Here is a 22,020-nt window from a genome sequence, read left to right as displayed (position 1 = left end):
GAAATAAAATATCCTGATATCGTTCTGCATTAATGGTGTACTCGAAAAAAAATAGGACCGATTATTTTCTTGCGCGATATCGCGCACCACACGCCCGACTTCTGTGGGTGTAATTGTTTTTCGTGATAAACGTGGGGATTTTCAACACTCCAAATTCTACTGTTTTGGCTGTTTACATAGCCATCCAAATGAAACCGTGCATCATCTGTGAAAAATAACGAATCCATAACATTAATTCCCTCATGCAGATATCGACGGAACCATTGACAATATTGTAGCCGTTTTTCTTTGTCGGGCTCAAGAAGTCGATGAACCGTTTGAATGCGATAAGGTCGTAATTGTAATTGTTTGGTTGCTCGATGAACAGTTGATTTAGACAAATTAATTTCAGCAGACAAACGTCTGATCGATTTATTTGGCGAGGCGAGTAATCGGTCTTTGATTTCAGTGACTGTATCTGTATTCAACACTGAGGCAGATCTTTTGTGTTCCTTGTTATTAACAGAATCAGTCTCTCTAAATTTTGCAACATCTTAATACTGATGTTTTGTTAGGAGCTGGTTTATCTGGGTACTTATGACAAAACAAATCTTGCACTGCAACCACTGATTTCGTACTGAAGTACAACTCAACAATGAAAACACGTTCATCTAGCGAAAACACCATCTTGTCTCTAGCAATACACTGAACGTTATGATTGCATTGTTGTTACTATCGTTAGTGTTCTACTGCGTTGCCGCAATGTTCAGATGTTGGACAAGTCCATTTCAGTAACGAGTAGGGGAGTAAGCTTGACTTTTGAAATTTCATGGATGAGTGATTGATGGGTTGCGTTTTATATGGGACATCCTGTATATATATACTAGCTGGTCCATCCCTCTAGCCAGAACCTGGAATTGTGGGATTCAGGTCAGCCCAGGCAAATCCCTGAGCCACTCAGGGGTCTACCTCATGAATGCAGAGCTTGCCATTCACAATTTTCCAGGAGGAATGGCGTCTTGGATACTGCATATCTTGCTTTGGTCACCATTCCCATCTACCAGAGGGCTCCATCTCCGCACTGTATGTTATTCTCATGGTTATGAGACTAATAATTATACTATTCATGATTTACAGAAACCTGAAGAAAAATAATGACAAAAGATAAAATAATTGTGATAACCAAAGTACTCAGTACTTTGACATAGAAAAATTAATAACTTATTGATTTGCCATGGTGGCAGAAGTAAATAATGAAGTAAAAGGATTAATCTATTTTATCCTTAATGAATATCTTTAATTCACAACTTTATTCTTTTTGTGGGGAGGGTGAAGAAATGAATTTTTTAAATATTTTAACCTTCAAGGAAGCTAGAACTCTGCGGTCGTTGGTTTGAAACTCAGACAATTGTTTGCAGAGATATTTTAAGAGCAGCTTCCTAGGGGTATCCCATTTGTTACCAGTTGATGGTGATGATTTGTGTAACTACACACACAGTCCCTAAGGAATGCTCATTATTGTTTTAACAGAAATATTTTTACTTTATTTAAAGTAAATTTAATTGTATTATTTTTGTAATATTATTCATTCAGCTCATACAGTGATCAAAGACTCACAGTTCATTAAATTTTGGGCTTCAACTGTCAAATCACTACTACGTATATATAAATTTTATATATAAATTTTTTTCAGATGAAATTTATCTAAAAACCTTCTCAGTTATGCCATGAAACATGGATAATAATTTTGTTCCGTGTAGTTTTTTGTTTATCCCGAACAAACAAGATTTTTCTTCCTCTTTTTAAAATAGTGTAGATATGTATCATATAAATCAGAACATGTGTATACATACATCATGTATAATTTTATATTACAAGTAAACGTTTCTAATGATGTTTCCATATAACTTGAGATTTATTGACGATCTGAATGTTAGAAAAAATTAACATAGTCTTTGTTGAACTTTGAACATGGTGTTGCACATGAAGTTATAAATTTATTAGTAGGTGGAGACAATAAACTTTAAACAGACATGTCATTTTTTTGGTGTAATAATAATTTGAAGGTTCAGTTTCTGTGAGTGAAATAAAAATAAAATGAATTTATTTTCCAATTTCATTCATCAATACAAGTAAGATGTTTAAAACATAACTATGATTTAATAGAAGTATTTTTGTACTGTGATTTTCTAGGTGGGTGAGTGAAGTTTTTGTGCTTCAATCGACAAAATACATTATCAGAGTTATAAACATAAATTACCATCGCATCGCATTATCAAATCTCAAAGATTGAATTAATAACAGTACTAAATACGAAATTTTTTTTATTAAGTTTTTATTTACAATAAAAAAAGTTTTATTGTAAAGTTAAAGTTTTTTTTTACAAATAAAAAAAAAACTTAAGTAAATGGGATAACCATAAAACTGACATTAAAAGAAACAGTTTGCAGCAACACAATTCAACAAGGCAAGAGAAATATGAAATACAAAATTGACATTAATGATAAATAAATTTGTTGAGATATATAAAAAAGATATTAAGTAAATTTTATATAAGACAAGCAGAAAAATGATAAGATGTCAAACTTTATAATCTAGGTCCAAAACGTGATGCCGTTTTAACCGGCGAACCGTTACCGTTATCCAGCAAGGTAGTTCTTATTACTGTTCATAGTTCAACAACATTGACGAACCATGGCGCATTTGTTATATAGTAGTGAATGTTTTGGAACCGCTGAATAATGTCGATATTGCTCTTTCTTGTCGTTCCACATAATTGAATACATTGGTCCAGATTGTTGTTAAAATTACGTTTTTAACTATATGACAGCTTCCAAATAAGCAGTACTAGTTACTTGGAAGAAGACTTAGAGAAATGTAAAAACTGCCTTCATAATAACTTTTATATTACGTGATTCATATTTGCTTTATATTAATATGTAACATAACCAAGTTTTAGACTTTAACAAAGGACTTCATTATTTTGAAATAAATAAGTACTAATACTAAACACTGCATGCACATATATCTGTAAATGTAAAATAATTTAACCCAGTTATATTAACCCATTTATATCTTTAGCCTGTAACAATTTGTTTTAAATATTCTAAAACTTGCCTACTTGAATAATATGAATTCAATCATTTGACTGGTTTCATGCAGCTTTACAAGATTCTCTTTCTAGTCCCAACTCTTTCATTTAATTAACCCATTTATATCTTTAGCCTGTAACAATTTGTTTTAAATATTCAAAAACTTGCCTACTTGAATAATATGAATTCAATCATTTGACTGGTTTCATGCAGCTTTACAAGATTCTCTTACTAATGCCAGTTCTTTCATTTAATTAACCCATTTATATCTTTAGCCTGTAACAATTTGTTTTAAATATTCTAAAACTTGCCTTCTTGAATAATATGAATTCAATCATTTGACTGGTTTCATGCAGCTTTACAAGATTCTCTTACTAATGCCAGTTCTTTCATTTAATTAACCCATTTATATGTTTAGCCTGTAACAATTTGTTTTAAATATTCAAAAACTTGCTTACTTGAATAATATGAATTCAATCATTTGACTGGTTTCATGCAGCTTTACAAGATTCTCTTTCTAGTCCCAACTCTTTTATTTAATTAACCCATTTTATCTTTAGCCTGTAACAATTTGTTTTAAATATTCTAAAACTTGCCTACTTGAATAATATGAATTCAATCATTTGACTGGTTTCATGCAGCTTTACAAGATTCTCTTTCTAGTCCCAACTCTTTCATTTAATTAACCCATTTATATCTTTAGCCTGTAACAATTTGTTTTAAATATTCTAAAACTTGCCTACTTGAATAATATGAATTTAATCTTTTGACTGGTTTCATGCAGCTTTACAAGATTCTCTTTCTAGTTCCAACTCTTTCATTTAATTAACCCATTTATATCTTTAGCCTGTAACAATTTGTTTTTAATATGCTAAAACTTGCCTACTTGAATAATATGAATTCAATCATTTGACTGGTTTCATGCAGCTTTACAAGATTCTCTTTCTAGTCCCAACTCTTTCATTTAATTAACCCATTTTATCTTTAGCCTGTAACAATTAGTTTTAAATATTCTTAAACTTGCCTACTAGAATAATATGAATTCAATCATTTGACTGGTTTCATGCAGCTTTACAAGATTCTCTTTCTAGTCCCAACTCTTTCATTTAATTAACCCATTTTATCTTTAGCCTGTAACAATTTGTTTTAAATATTCTTAAACTTGCCTACTAGAATAATATGAATTCAATCATTTGACTGGTTTCATGCAGCTTTACAAGATTCTCTTTCTAGTCCCAACTCTTTCATTTAATTAACCCATTTTATCTTTAGCCTGTAACAATTAGTTTTAAATATTCTTAAACTTGCCTACTAGAATAATATGAATTCAATCATTTGACTGGTTTCATGCAGCTTTACAAGATTCTCTTTCTAGTCCCAACTCTTTCATTTATTTTACCCCTTTATATCTTTAGCCTGTAACAATTTGTTTTAAATATTCTAAAACTTGCCTACTTGAATAATATGAATTCAATCATTTGACTGGTTTCATGCAGCTTTACAAGATTCTCTTTCTAGTCCCAACTATTTCATTTAATTAACCCATTTATATCTTTAGCCTGTAACAATTTGTTTTAAATATTCTAAAACTTGCCTACTTGAATAATATGAATTCAATCATTTGACTGGTTTCATGCAGCTTTACAAGATTCTCTTTCTAGTCCCAACTCTTTCATTTAATTAACCCATTAATATCTTTAGCCTGTAACAATTTGTTACAATTCAAATCTTAAAAAAGATTAATTTCAGTAAAGTAATATATATACATAAATATATAGAAATATCTTTTTTAGATATTAAATTTCTCAGTAGAAAGAAATAAAGATGGTAACAATAGTCAGACAAACATAATTTTTACACTATAGGTGCTAAACCTATATTTTAGTCTTTAAGCTTTCTTGAGTTTGTTGGCTTCATAAACAGTTTTTATGATTTATTTGACTGTATTGTTTATACTACCAAGGGAGTGTTTGTTGGTGTTATAAACAAACATGTTGGACTGCCTTAAGGAGTTGCCAACGCTGGCGAGAGCAATCTCCGCCATTATAAGAGGGCGCCTGTCAGCCAAAAGTACCAGGCTCTTTGTAAGGCTGCAGCTAAGCAGCGAAGGCGACTTCAGAGAAGTGTAGAGTTTTCTGAATTCCAAGGGAGTCGCCATTCACTCCTTTCAGCTCCCAAAAGATAGCGACCTCAAAGTGGTTATCCGTGGCATCCCGAAGAAGTAAAAGAGGAGCTGACCTCGCTCAGTTACGAGACAATTTCAGTTAAAAAGCTAACGACAAGGGACGGAAGGGAAACGGTTAGGCAAACTCTCAGACTGCTACAGTGGAACGCCAATTCAGTAGTAGGCAAGACGGCAGAACTTTGCCGTCTGGCTGAGAATCTACTAATCGACGTGATTGTCTAAGACGTGTCTGAACGCGAACAAACAACTGACCATTCGGAATTACTTTACGTATAGAACGGATAGGCCAATACGACCCGGACGTCCTGCCAGCGGCGGAACCACAACTTTAGTCCACAGACGCCATATACACACGCGGGTCGACCTCCACACTAACGTGATGGAGCAGACTTGTGTACATGTGGAGCATCTAAGCACGGTGTATCGGCTGATTTCGGCTTATAATAAACCAAACTCAGCGGTACCCGACGCAGATCTAGATGCCGTGCTAGAAAATTGGGATGGGCCCATGATACTCATGGGTGACTTCAACGCTAAGCACGAGTCTTGGAATAACAATCTGAGAATTGCAAATGGCAGGTTGCTATACTGACGAGCACACCGGTTAGTCGTCATAGGCCCCGAGGTGCCCACCTTCGTTCATCGAACGGGCAGATCAAGACCTCATGTATTCGACATCGCAATTATGAAGGCGGTAACAACTCCGGTCATGATTGAAACGATACAAGACCTCAGCTTGGACCATTCTCCTGTCTTATTGGAGTTGGACCAAGCAGGGGGCGGCCGAGACCTCCCGACTATACTCCGAAGGTCAATGAATTGGAAAAGGTTCTATGAAACTCTCCTACGGAATTACAGGCCAGCGCATCCTGAACTCCTGACCACACCGAAGGAAATCGACGACACGGTCGAACGCGTCATATCGTCAATGACCGAGACTCTGTCCAACAGCTCTACGGAAAAGACCACGAGGCCTATCCGTAATAATCTCACACCTCACGTCTATGATGCTATAGCAGAAAAGCGCCGACTGAGGAGGAGATACCGAATCACTCTGTCCCCCGATGATAAAAGGGCTTTTTATATTCAAACGGACAGAGTGAAACAGCTGCTGGTACAACATCGAGAGGATTCGCGGAATGAATACCTCGCCTCGGTCTCAGACGACCACTCCTTGGTGTTCAGGCTAAACAAAAAACTACGAGAAAGAAAGAAGTCCCACCACCCGTTTGTGAGGCAACAAATCCTTCTGGCATATTCGGAGACGGATAGGGCGGAGGTTTTCGCCGACATCCTGAAGAACCAATTTACTCCAAACCCCACTCCCGCCTCGAAGGACGACCACACAACCGAGGTAGAGTCCTTCCTCATAGATTATTTAGCACAGGTGGAGGACCCCCCACCAGAAATAGACCAAGTCACTGAGGCGGAGGTTTCCGCTACAATCAAAGCCACAAGCCCCGACAAGGCTCCAGATGTTGATGGGATCGGTGCCCGCACATTTCGGAATGTTTCACCCGCTCTTATAGCGACCATAACCACAATATTCACGTCAATTTTGTACGTTGGATATTTTCCGAATTGCTGAAAAACTGCAAAGGTTGTATGCCTACCCAAACCTGGGAAAAGTCTGCTCTTTCCCTAGAATTACAGGCCGATTTCCTTATTACCAGTGTTGTTAAAGTTATTCGAAAGGATTTTCCTGGAAAGACTTAGGCGACATTTGGGAAAAGGAGTACGGCCTGAGCAATTTGGGTTCAGGGAGAGCCAATCGACGACCCTCAAACTGGTTAAAATAATAGTCTTGTCGGAGGCCTAAAAAGAAAAGCGGTACCTGCAACCATTTCTCTAGATGTAGCTAAAGCCTTTGACAAAATTTGGCATAGCGGCTTGCTGTATAAATTCGCACATACGACGATTCCCTGTCGCTATGTCAGATTGATACGGTCTTATTTACTAGACCGACAATTTGTTGTACGCGTAGGGAAAACAATCTCCTCAACCATAGACTGCCGCCAACGAGCAGTGCTTTCGCCATTCTTGTACACGGCCTACGTCAACGATATGCCGCTGTCGGAAGGAGTCAAAACAGCTCTATAAGCAGACGACACGGCATATTATTATGAATCCGGAAGTGTAGATTACGCGATCGAGAGACTCCAACGGCAATTGGATCTAGTAGAGCCGTGGCTCGATATGTGGAGAAGCAAGGTCAACGGTGAAAAATCGGTGACAGTGATGTTCATATACAAGACACATGCTCCAGCCAGGTAGCTGGAAATCTCAGGAGAGAAAATCCCCTTTGGGAAAACAGTCAAGTACCTGAGAGTAGTCCTGGATAAACGGCTCACCTTAGGAGAACATGTTAAACATGTGACCCAAAGGGGAAAGGCCGTCAGGGCCTCACTATACCCAGTACTGAACAGTGCCAGCCCATATCCACTGGCGACCAAATTGCTCATTTTTCGGCTATACGTCCTGCCGATTCTAATATATGCTTACCCGGCTAGGGGAGCTTTGTTGAACTCCACACTGCAAAAGAAATTAGAAGCCGTCCAAAACATAGCGTTGCGGACGATATTTGGAACACCGTGGTTCGTCAGAAACGTCACTCTTCGCTACGATGCGGGACTACACACCGTATCCAAGGTGGGCGTGGTGCAGGCACGCAGACTGTTGGGGAGAGCGGCCGTGTCTGAACACGGCCATCTCCGGGAAATCTGCCGAGAGGACCGTACTCCACAGGGTATAAGAAAACGGCCGCTTGCCGTATTAAACGAACCACCGTGAAGAGGCGGTAAGAGAGTCAAAAAATGACAAACCAGGCTTAGGAGCCCGTGTATCGTGTAAGCTATAAATGGAAACCGCGCGAAAATGACCGTTTTCACAATTAAATTTTGTTAAAACTATAAAAGGCTAGACAACACCCCACACTGTCCCACGAAGAGACCACAATCTCATTTAGTCAGCATATGCGACTCCCTCTGGAGAACAGGCTGCATTTCTCCCTCCAAATAACTATGGCTCATTCCTGCTAGCCCATAGGTGCTGGTACCAAAGGACTTCAGCGGATGGACTGAATCAAGCCAGGATTATTAGGTTCAAAAGCTTAGTCTCCCACGATCAGAACCAGTAAATAAATTCCACGCTGGTCCATATTGATAGGAGAGCAAATTACCAACTCTGTCCATAAATAACACTTAAAATTTATAACTGCCACTAAATAATTGACGAAACCCACCCGATAATAGAAAGATACAGCAGCAAGGGAAATTGTCCAGGCTCTGCGATCTGTAGGGAAAAATATTGAATCCCCCACCATTCTTGTGTTCCATATAAACAATCTTTTATTCATTAATCATCAGTTATATAAATAATTAATAACCTTTGCAGCAGTCTACATTGTAATACAGCTATTAGTTCACCAAAGGATAGTGTTTCTGCTGAGCACAGTATAATAAGGAAACTACACTATATTAAAGAAAATTAAATCTTTAAGATTTATTTAATTTGTATAAATCAATTATTGTTCTATAACCATCAGCCCAATTTAGCTCAGTTTCTGTCTCATCAAAAACATTTCATGTAACATTTTAAGTATTATTAATATTGTAATACCATTTATATTTAAAAAAATAATTATATTTCATTATAATTTTATTTATTATAAATGTTTTTTTTTTTAAATGTTTGTGTAGTTTTACTTTGAGTGGAGATAAAAGGAATGAAAATCAAATCTTGTATAAATATAGAATTTTACCATTCATCAGTGCTCTTAGATATGGGACAATAATTATACAAAATTCATGTTGGCACGTTGTGTAACTAGGTTTATTGATAGATTCATTTTTATATATAAATGAAACTATTTTGGCTATTTTTTGTGATAATTAAGAATAAAAATTTTCATTATCATAATACAAGAATTAAAGACAGCTTACTCAAATTTACTAACATATTTTAATTTAAATGTCCTGATCCTTTGCTGCATTTTTGAGCATCAAAACTAAATTTTTCAGATATTTTTTGAAAATCACTGGAAATTTATTCTTAGTTTCCATCAGTTTAAGGCAATTTAACAAGTTGCTACGCCATCAACAACTACTATTTTAGTAGTATAAAAACCTTACATTCAACTGCCATGTTGACCTCTGACCCTTGAAAAATTTTGGCGATCCAAAATTTGTTGGCATACGTCAGGAGGTCCCACGTTGAACTGGCCAGGGAACTTCTTCTTTCTTCAGCTTCTTCTCCAGGCAGTGATTGAAGACAAATTGAAGATTCACTCTATTATTGGAGTCTGTGAGTGGTGAGGCCGCAGCCCTGGGAGAACTGCAACTACTAAGTGGGGATGACACTTGTGCAGGTGCGTACATATACTCTCGCTGACATCTGAGCTGCTAGCGTTGCGTTGACCGATATGAAGTTCAGCATGTATGTGGCAACGTCATGTAACTGGTCTGTTACTTTGTGCATGAATAAATAAACGTATTTGTGTCAGTATGTTTGTTGATGGCTATGTGTGTTTGTTCTATTTATTACAAAAAAGTTTCTGCTATCATGTTGGAAATGATATGCCATATGTAGGTATTACGGTAGTGTGTAAAATGCTTTAAGATGCAAAGTGATTTTGTTTTATAATAATATTTAGTCTGTTTGTTGTTTCTCAGATGTCTCTACTAGTAGGTATAATTGTAATAGCAACTGCTGATTAGTTGTATCGTACCTTGGAGAAAAGAAAAGTATTAGATTTGGTGGAATAGCAGCAGTAGTTATTTATTACATTTTTGTAGAATAGATAGATATATTAGTTTTAAGTTTTGTTCTTTAACAATTCTACAATTATTTGAAATCTAGGATTTAATAAAATAGAAAAATTATTCTGTAATGGAAATTCTAGCATTCAAATTAGATTGCATATAATAAACTAATCACAATCTCTTTTTTGTGTCCATTGTTGTGGTAAGAGGGTCACTGGAACATCTGTCTGTAATTATTGAAAGTCCAGATGTAAATTAGATTTAATTTTGTTATAAATCTACTACCTTTTACAACTGTATGGAATTTCAAAAATGCTCCAGGTCAGATATTAAATTCACTATTATAGTTTAATGGGGATTTTGAACAGAATATTTATAAGTCTGCACAAATTTCTTGTGGAAGTTTTACTTTTTTCTAGGATCTATATCTTTTCAGTAGTAATAATTTTTCAATTTGGGTCTACCATGAAATTTAGATTCCCCTTTTTCCCATTAATTTTAAATTACTATTCAACAAGTTTGATTGTAGATTTGTTAAGCAAGAACAAGAATATGCTGCATGAATTTGACTGCAAGTAGCAGTATGTAGATATATTTCTATTTTATGGTGTGAAACTTAATCAAGCATTAGGTTTAAATAGACTGCTTTGTTTATTAAAAAAATGCATAAATTTCTTTGCTGAAAAACAATAAGGCATCAATATCTAACAGTTTTCTAAATTTTAAATTTATTAAAAATCTTTTTGTGAAAGTTTTCTATCATAAGAACATTAAACAGTTATCTACTCCTTAAATATTGTTCATGGCAATGGATATGTGTTTGATTGGAGTAAGGTTCATGCTATCCCAATCTTTCTAGAGATAAATTTTTATCTCATTCAGCTTAAAAGGAGTATGAATTAGACTGTGGTGGCAAATTGAGTCAAAGGTTTAGTTAATGCTGTTTCTTTAAATTTATGGTTTCATTTGGGATTACTTAAACAATTATTTATAATTTTATTCTTATTCAGAAAACATGATTTTTAATTATTTTTTCCCCTAATTCATTCCTAGTTAACTTCTAGTTAACCTTCAGGAATAGATTCTGAACTTCATAAATAAACATAGTTGACTAAAATTCTTTACTTATTTTAACTTTTTCTTTCTACTGAAATGATTTGTATAATGTTTTATTACTACATGCTTTAAGTCTCTTTACAGATTCACTTGATGTGTTATACTAGAATTGCTTATGCCTCTGGGAGGCATAAGCAATTCTATTAGAAAATAAAAATTTATTTAATTCTAATAAAAATTTATTAGACAATTTTTTAAATAAAATATGATTTTTCATATATTTTTCAATCATGATTAGATGAAATATTTAGACATCATGTAAACTACAGAGCGAGCAAGAAGAAAGGTCTTTCAAAATGTTTGATATGTACATTTATTGCAATTAACAATTATTAGTAATCGTAAAAATTATTTGTCTCCCAAATTTATTATTATTTGCAAAACTTACCATAATTATTTATATATTCATATTACATCATATACAGAAAAGGTAAAAGAAAAACAAAAAAAATGATTGAGAGAAAAATATATTTATGTGTAATTCCATAAATATCTCAATTTAGTTACAATACAAATACTATTTATAATTTAAAAAAAAATATTTTTATAAAAATCTACTGCATATGAAAATAACATTGTGCAATATATTTTATACAAAATTATCTTGACATCACAATAATAGGTGTTTTTATAAAAAGAAAATTGTGTAATCATTATAAAAAAATAAACAAATTTACTTATTTTCATAAATAACACAAGTAAAAACATTACTTGGATTTTTATAAAAAGTATACATTTTTTACTGTTTTAAAAAGAATAAACAAATAACTCTATATGAAAATTAAGAAAAACTTAAAAAAAAAAGTTTAGCTTTGAACTGTTATTAAGAGAAAGGAGTTAAAACTGAATGAAAAAATACAAATACCTTTTAAACAAGGGGGGGAAGGAAATTCAGCCTTTCTGATATTTTTATGCCACTCTTGGTGATTCTGTGTCATTTCTGGCATTAAGCCGAACATCAGCATATCATTATGGATGGTTCACATCCAGATAGTCAGTGGGCACGAACCAGAGATCATGCTACTATAATGAAAGAAAAATTCTGAATAAACTCAGTTTAAAAAGAATCTTAAAAAGCATATGTTTAAAAGGTAGTTTAACATATACGTATATAATCTGAATAGTGTTCAAAATACTTCATATTAAACTTTAAATTAATGCTAATACTTTAAATCCAACATTTTTATTTACCCCCTCTTACAGCCATGGGCCATTTGTGCTTAAAACTCCTTCTCCTTTACCTCTCAGATCATATACGAGCAATCTATTTTTATTATATTATGTTAAAAAACAAAGATTCTTTACCAAGTTAAAGAATCTACTTGTCCAGTTTTGCATTTTGTTACTTTCCATTTAATTTAACCATATTGCTTGTAATTTATTGAATAATTTAATGATGTCCTATAAAAAAATTAGAACCATTTTTTAAAGAAAGTATTTAAAAACAAAAAAAATTAACATTTACTGAAAAATTGATGATACAAAACTTTAAAAATAGCTGTTTACATTTATCATAAGTAATGACTAATTGAACAATTTTTTCAAAAATTTTGTTTTTCTTGATATTAATTTGTAAAATTAGAAATAATCAATGTTTTTATTATTATTTTATGTTAAAAATTGAAGATTCCTTACAAAGTTAAAGAAGTTACTTGTCCATTTTGCATTTTGTTACTTTCCATTTAATTTAACCATAATTTTATCCACATACAGTAATTTTTATGAAATACTAGAATCGAAGAGGGAAAATCTATAACTGATAATTTTAATAAACAGAAATAGTTAATTAGAGATAATACAATTCCTAAAAATTACTCTATCCCAGTGTAATTAAAATATGATATAATTTACACTAACAGGCTACTTTCAAAGCTTCTTACCTTATATTTGGCATTAATGAAGTATCAAGTAAGATATTAATGAAGTATATTGTATTAAACATTACCCTTTTACAATATTTAAGTGACTAGTTTAAAGATAAATTACACTGTTTCAATAATTACAATATAATTTTACATAATAGTCTGCATTGATTTGAAAATAAAACAATTTAATGGATACTTTAAAGAAAAAAAGATTGACCTCATGAATTTGAATTACATATATATATATATATATATATATATATATATATTACACTGCAAAAATCCAGGTATGTAGTATAGCTTGTTTGAGTTGGGAAGTTTGGTCCCTTATTCATGTAATGAGTATATAATATGTGCTTGTTACTTCTGGATCAGCAGGCTAGGATTTGTAGTTAATTAGAATTAAATAATAGTATGGTACTGGAGATAATATCGAGCAGCTGTCATCATAAAATATATCTAGTATGGTTAATCCCTGAACTGTTAAAAAAAAAAAATACTGATAAAATATTAATTTCACTGGATTTCTAGATATTACCTTTTGGAAATATCTTTTCAAAACTATGATGCAGTTCCTTTTTCAGTGGTGTGGCAGATGGCACTGCTGTTAGTGACACTCATTTTACAAAGTGGTTAGAAAGTGTACTTACCATACGGGAAAATAGTAAAATCAATCAGTATTGTGTCTGTAAATTCCATACTGTTCAATAGTATTAAGTTTATGCCCTTATTTGCTGTTTGTAAAATTTGTATACTGTTATTATATCTTTGTAAATATTATGAATTTGAATTAGATGATTTTCAAATATTTAGAGAGAAAGCATTTATACAATTTGCAGGGCTAAGAAGGCCTTTTTTTAAAAACCCATCTGGCAGTAAATTATAAAAATGATAATTATTTCAACTTAATTATTATAATATAGCAAAAAAAATAACTATATTAATCTTTTCAATAAAAACAATCTTAATAACATCTCTTTTAGCATACAGCTAAAGCTATATGAATATTGAAAATTTAAATATAACAATAATAATAAAAAAAATAAAAATATAACAAATTATTTAATTGTATAATTATGTAAACATTAAGTTTAAATACCCCTATTTTCCAACAGAAAAAAAAAACGGAGTTTAGACAGAAAATAATTATGATTAATGATTGCTAAAAAAATATGACTAAATAATAATATATAAATCTTATGTTAATTTGCTACTATATAAAAGTAGAATGGACAGACAATATCCATTTACAAACTGAGTTAAAAATAATAAAATAGATTAAAACTTGAATGATAAAGAAATTTTTTCTAATGAAATGACTAGAATATTTTTCTTATGGAAATACAAATACTTAATGTAGATGGTGATTATCAGTCAAATATATATATTATATATATATAAATGTATAACAATACTTAAAAAAAAATTAATATAATTATATACAATTTAACATTGTACTAAACATAAACTATAATAGATCTTAATATTTAAATGTATCTTATAATTATTAAGGCAAAATTTTCATCTTAATTATATAATAGGACATTTGAACAGAATGAATACAGAGGATTATTATGAGTAACCTTCATCGGCAAAGTTTTATTAAATATACAATGATGAAATTATATTTATAAAAAGAAAATCTACATTATAATTATTGCTTTAAATACACTAAATCAGAAAGTAATAATAAATGCGTAGTAATAGGAAGATATTATATAAAAATTTTGATTAACTGAATCGCAAAAAAATCTATAATGTAAAAAGATGGAACAATAGCTAGTTTATCTAACATTCATAAAAATGTTCTTGTTAGTAATTACAAATATTAAAAAATATCAAAGTTGATAATGAAGCAGAAATAAATGTAAAAATAAGTGGATTCTCTTAGATTGTTTGGCAAGGGATGTATCAATGTTGAAAATCTACCTCAGGATAGTTATGAATTCTGATAAAAAAAAAATAACAAGAATGTTTAAACTGCGCACACTGTATCTTGTCAATTGACAAAGTGAGTTGATTTTTTTTATTTTCTAAGGAGTCAAGACTGGTCAAATGTGAAAAACCTTCTAACCATTTTCTTTGATTACAATGGAAGGCTTATCACAAATTCATACTGCAAGATCGTACAGTCAATAAGAAGTACTACCTAGAAGTTTTATGCAATTCACACGAGGCAACCCAGAGAAAACAACCCAAACTTTGGAGAGACAATCCATGGATTTTGCACCACGACAACACATCAGCACACACAGCTTTAATTATTCAACAATTGCAAAACATAATACTGTTGTGATGTTACAAACACCCTATTCTCCAGACATGACTCCCTGTGACTTTTTTTTATTTTCCAAACTTAAAGGACACTAATGGACAATGTTTTTCAACAGTAGATGAGATAAAGGTGAAATTACAAGGCAAGCTTAAGGCGATACCTAAACAGGCGTTTCATCAGTGTTATTCAAACTGGAAGCTACATTGGCTTAAGTGTAAAATATCACAGGAGGAATACTTTGAAGGGAACGTAATAAATATTGAAGATTGGATAAATACTCTTGAGAAAATTAAAAATTCCTTTTTTTTAATCGAACCAAGAAAACTGAATAATGAATTTGAAAAAGAAATTAAGACTATATAGTCTGAGTTACAAGTTTTGATCAGATGAATCTAGCTTAGTGAATTTGCCAAAATGGTCAGCTTGTTATATTATGTTTAGTATAGCTATTTGCTCTCATAAACAATTATATTTAAATTTAAATTCTGTAATACTACTGCAGTACATTTTATAAAAAAATTTCATATAAGAAATGAGTCGTGTATGTATAGTAGAAAAGAAATTATTTACTGCAGTTCTAGTTTTATCAGTAATAATAGCTGTACTAACACATAAAAATTTAGATGAAAGGATAAACTTATCTCTAACATCAGGATCCAGACTTTTTCAGGTTAATGTTTATTTACTCATTACAGAATATCTTATGAAGAAAAACTTATGCATCTGTTAACTCATATGCTTGTGTTCAATATTTATGTTTTCCTATAGCACATTGAAAAGACACTATGGTGTGTAAACTGTCAAGGCCAAAATCAAAATAACTCAGTATTCCTTTACATCTGTTTGACAACTACAAATATTTTCTTGGAAGCAGATATAAAATTATTAGCACCAGGCAGTGATTCTGCATTTAGTAACTGTACCTTCTGCATAGAGTAACTTTAATTAAAAACAGAAAGTGGTTTTCTTTACCTTTACAGCTGTGGTTCTTTCTGAAGTCAAGAAATAATCCTAATCCTGTCTGTGTTAAAGTAATGTGTCTGCCTGTATTAAAAGGTCATTTAAAGTGAAAACTGTTTTGATGAAAAATCACTTGCAGAATTGCTTCTTGTGTCGAATGTTCAATTTAAGAAGGAAAAATTCTGAGGAAATTTTACTTGCACTGAACTACATTATACAGTCAGTTTTTAATGAACATAAATTATTTAATTTTAAAAGAAAAGTGATTTAAATATTAATGGGAGTAAAATAATGCTTCAACAATTAATTAAGCTATTAAGAATTCTTTTAATTTAAAAAAAACTGTTTTCTGCAGCATTTACTCTCTTTACACATCAGCAAAACTAAAATCTTCTTTTTTAAGCCAATTAATGAAAAGTTTAAACATTATTCCTCGAGACAAAAATATATGTAAGGGAATGACTTAAGAAAAAGTTGTGGGAGAAAGAGAACAGTTATAAATATGAAATTATTAACTAACCCCATTGAATACAAAAGGTAATCATTCTATATCAGAATACAGAACAGTTTTTTTATGAAGAAAACCAAGATTTACAAAGAAAATGTTACATGTGTACATAATGTAAAATATCAGAAACAGTGCAGCACTGCAAAGTCTTTGAAACTAGTGAATTAGGAAAATTGTTTCAAGAGTATATCATATGCAAACAAATCTTTAAAAAATACTGTGCTATAAATTGTACAATAGTGTAAACACAATAAACAACATATAAAAGAACATCTGGGGTTAGTAATAACATGTTTTCTTTATATTTTATAAAATCATATTTTACACATAATTACATAGTAAAAATATTTAATCCTGGGAGTTACATGAATGATAAAGTAATTTAGATAACAAACAATAAGGTTTACACCCACATAATTTTTTTTTATATGCAAAATATTAAGAAAAGTTATAAAAAATTCATGCATAGATTAACACTTTCATTGCTGAACAATTTTATTACCATATGCATCCTTTGTGCTCAAATGAGTTTAGTTTCTTTGTGTTTTTTAAATCTTATTACCATAAAACATGACTAATTAGTTTTTTGTGAACAAAATTTATTATGACAGAAAATACAAGTTTACTCTCTGTATCAATGTTTGATTCATGATTCTTAAAATTGTATTTGTAATTTAATGCTTGATGACCACATTGCTGGGTGTTTGATCTTTAACTACAGAGGTCTATCTCATCTTGGTTAATATACAAACATAATAAAACAACAATACATAATACTTATCATAATTTCACACACACGTGCGTGCGAATATTAACTTACATATATTTATTTAAGTTTATTTTCCTCTTGATTGGATAGAATTAAATACAATAAAGACATATTTTACTTTAAAATATTACCTTTATTAATTTCTTGGGTTAACAAGCAATACTTATAAATTAAATACACAACATTTCACTTAGAATTCTCTATAAGCTTCCTCAGGTGACAATACACATTCACACATACATCATACAAAATTCTCTTACATACTAAGAAATTAAATGGTCCACCCATCCCTAGATAACAATATTTTATCCCCACCTTGTTGTAATAGATCCCCCCTACACATACTGACTCATCTTATCTTTAGAATATTATCTCTTTATATAACCTAATTGTTATTTCCTGGGTATTGAAAAACCTTTACAATGGACATATTTTTACAAACATTACAAACTTAAAAATTACAAACATTATTTTCCATAAAACTAAATTTACAATATAAATATGATTTTTCAAATTAAATTAACATATATGTTGCTTAATACGGCTACATCCATTCTATTGTTGACAGTGTTTGTATTTTTCTTGATGTAAATCTTTCTAGGGTGATCCTTTTATATGTATTTTGTTCTTTGTCTAATATTTTGGTGCTGTTGAAATCTAACAAGTGTTCATGTTCTATTGTATGTTTTGTGAGCGCTGTCACTTCCTTTTTTCTATATTTATGGGCTTCTATTCTTTTTTTAAGGTATTGAGATGTTTGTCCAATAAACAACGCGTTACAATCTTTACACGGAATGCTGTGTATACTACGTTGCCTTGTTGATTTTTTTTTTTTCATCAGTGATTTTAATTTAGAAAACATACTATTCAAATTGCTGTAATTTTGTTGGGCTATTGCAAAATCCTTTTGTAGCAATTTTTTAGTCTTTTCTGACAGACCTACAACATATGGTAATGCAACATAATTCTCACACCTATTATTTTTGTTAGATTGGTGTTGGCTGATGTATTATTATAGTGTTTATGAATTGTATTTTTAAATATATATATTTTTTTTTAAATATTTTATTTATGACAAAAATATTTAAAAATACTATTCATAAACACTATAATAATACATCAGCCAACCATCCTAATAAAAATAATAAAGCTGATAATTATATTGCCGATAGAAAAAATCAACTAGTCAACATAGTATACAGCATTCCGTGTAAAGATTGTAACACGTTGTATATTGAACAAACATCTCAATACCTTAAAAAAGAAAAGAAGCCCATAAATATAGAAAAAAGGAACTGACAGCGGTCACAAAACATACAGTAGAACACAAACACTCGTTAGATTTCAACAGCACTAAAATATTAGACAAAGAACAAAATATATATGAAAGGACCACTCTAGAAATGATATACATCAAGAAAAATACAAACGCTGTCAACAATAGAACGAACATAAGCAACATATGTGTTAATTTAATTAAAAAAAATCATATTTATATTGTAAATTTAGTTTTAAGAAAAATAATATTTAATGTTTGTAATTTTTAAAAATAATATGTGCATTTTGAAGGTTTCAATACATAGGAAATGGCAATCAGGTTATATATATATAAAGAGATAATTACCTAAGAATAAGATGAGTCAGGTATGAGGAGGGGGATCTATTACAAGGATGGGGATAAAATATTGTTATCTAGGATGGGTGGACCAGTTAATTTCTTAGTATGTAGATTTTGTATGATGTGTATTGTCAGCTGAGGAAGCTTAGAGAATTCTAATTATAAGCTTAAGAATTCCACAATCTAATTAGATCGTGAATACTGATATTCTTTGGTGGTTAGGTTTCAAACAACCACACATCTCAGAAATGGTCGACCTGAGACTGTACAAGACTACACTTCACTTACATTCATATTTATCACCCTCATTCATCCTCTGAAATAATATCTGATGGTGATTTCCAGAGACTAAACACAAAATAAAGAAAAGAGAAATCTAAGTGAAATGTATATTTAATTTATAAGTTTGTATAGTTGATTGGTTAACCCAAGAAATTAATAAATGTAATATTTTTAAGTAAAGAATGATTTTTATTTTATTTATATATACTGGGTTATGACTGAAGTATCCCACAAAAGAATAGCACACATGATTTGATTAACAAATGGGAACTGAGTACCAACTTAAGGGAACAAACAAAGCAAAATGTCTTAATTATTGCGGTGGATTTACAAAAGCATTGTTGATGGACATATAGACCTGATTTTCCTTTTCACATCAAACAAAGGCACTATTTTATTTATAAGGGCATGTTAAATTTGTACAAACCAGATATCAGTTGACTGAAAATCCTCATTTGATATCTGAGCATCCACTTTACAATGTGAAAACTGGTGTATGAGTCTTGTTTCTGGTAACCGCATAGCAAAGCCAATATTTTTAGACTAGATTGTCAATGCAGGAGTGCGCCATACAATTTTCAAAGCATTCTATGCTCAGTTAACAAACTGAGTATACTCAGAATGTAAAAAAAGTAAGGCTTCTTCCAACAAGAGAGCAGTGTATTGTACATTAGTTTCACCAGCAAAAGCTCATGAGGCTTTTTAAAAAAACAAGCTGTCAGCAAAGGAAGGTAGCCTTCACGTTCCCCAGATTTTGTCTAGTTATGATTTTTTCTTTTGGGGCAATTTGAAAGATAGACTTTATGAATAAAGTCTATCATTATTCATGAATTATTCATATAATTCATCATTATTCATATATTATTCATGAATTGAAGGCTATAAAATAATAATAAATAATTCATGAATTCAATGAGAAATTGAGTGCATTAACAACAACATTTTGCATCAATTATCCCTCAATATGAACACTTAAGACAAAATAGCATCACTGTGCAGAGTGCTCACTTAGAACATCTTTTGTAAAAAAGTTAATGCAGAATTTAATTTAATTTTTCATTTCTTTCATAAAATGTTATGTCACAACTGTGTTTAGTCTGTGGCAGTGCTGTTTTAAGTTGCTCACCTGTATATGAATATCTCAAGAGAATAACAGTAACAGAAGTTTTTTTTAAGTTGTTTATTGCTCAAAGAAAAAGATATTTAATGTTTGCAGCAAAGGTGTTTTAGTTTTGTAAAATTGGAACACCTGGAAGCTTAACTGTTATTTCTATGAAGAAAAAAAAAGATAAATGTATAAGAAAAACTAGACCTAGAGATTCTTGTTTTCTTCAAAAATAAAAAAAAGACAAATTCAAAAGATTTCCAAATTGAATAGATTATATAATTTATGCCTGAAAGAAATTTAAATTAGATAAGTAATCAGAGTTGATAACTGGCTTGTGATTAGAGTGAATGAGTAGAAAAAATTTTTAAGTCTTTAAAAAACGATTTAAATGTTTTTTTAGTCAATAATGGCAAAGGTAGTGCAATTATATGTGAAAACAACAAGATTTAATGATATAAAAATCAGAAATAAATGAATAAATGGTTCAAAGATGAATTATAACAATTAAGCATTCCATCCTTGCTGGTCTCTACAAGGTTAGATGAAAAGAGAAATATCCTACATCACATCAGATTGATCATTACATCGAGAGTCTGCATACTTTCAGATGTAGCAGTGACCAAGTGCAAAGAGAACTAATTAACAAGTAATGTAACTTCAATGAAGCTTTTCATTTAATAGAAAATGGAAAAATAAAATAATGATCGCATTATATGTAACGTGCCAGTTCTGTAATCTTGCAAGTGTGTGGTGTCATACTTTTCAAATGAATAACTGAGTAAGTACAATATTATCTGTATGAATCACCAGCTTTTTTTCCAATTGTCCTCCTGATAACTCAGGTTGAAGAAGTGGAGTGTTGTAAATAACATTAGATCTCTAATACACATCATGCTGTACTTTTGACCCTATAACTAAGTTATAGTGAAATATTTGACTAAGATATAAATCTTTGATATGTTTTTACTATTTATATTTTCAGAAAGAAAAATATATATAATTGATTTTCTGTCAACATTGTTTTTACACTTTCTAATGAATATGAAAAACATTTAATGTTGTAAAATATATGTATAAATTTACATAACTAAAAAATTACCAATGAAGAACATCAGTTAAGAGATTTAACATTATAATTAAACAGTTAACAAACATTAAACAATAAAAAAATAACATTGTTCAATTTATATACAAATCAATACAGATTAGAAGCAAAATAAACATAAAAATTATTAGTTAATTAAATTACAAAGTATACAACAGTGATATGTTGAATCTATATTCAGTAAAAATCGCTTAATAAATTATTAAATAATATAACAATTCTTACATTATTCTTTGTATCATCAGCACTAACTCTATGTGAGTAAAAAATTAATTTAATTAATTATAAAAACTATATAATATATAACAAAAATAGTTTTAAAACTAGTTCTTAAATTAAATTTTATGATTAGCAAAATCATAATGAAACAGTCCATAAAATATGAGTATGTAAATACT

General features: G+C 30.9%; 1 protein-coding gene across 1 annotated transcript in view; it reads right to left on the bottom strand.

Moving 5' to 3' along the window:
• LOC142328285 (uncharacterized) overlaps window positions 1-22,020 on the bottom strand; it is a 198,347-nt gene that overhangs the window by 63,908 nt on the left and 112,419 nt on the right. The window lies entirely within an intron of this gene.

The sequence above is a fragment of the Lycorma delicatula genome, chromosome 7 (assembly GCF_047948215.1).
Source record: "Lycorma delicatula isolate Av1 chromosome 7, ASM4794821v1, whole genome shotgun sequence".
NCBI classification, from domain to species: domain Eukaryota; kingdom Metazoa; phylum Arthropoda; class Insecta; order Hemiptera; family Fulgoridae; genus Lycorma; species Lycorma delicatula.
The sequence above is the reverse complement of the archived record's forward strand: the minus strand, read 5'-3'. Positions and strand labels throughout refer to the sequence as shown.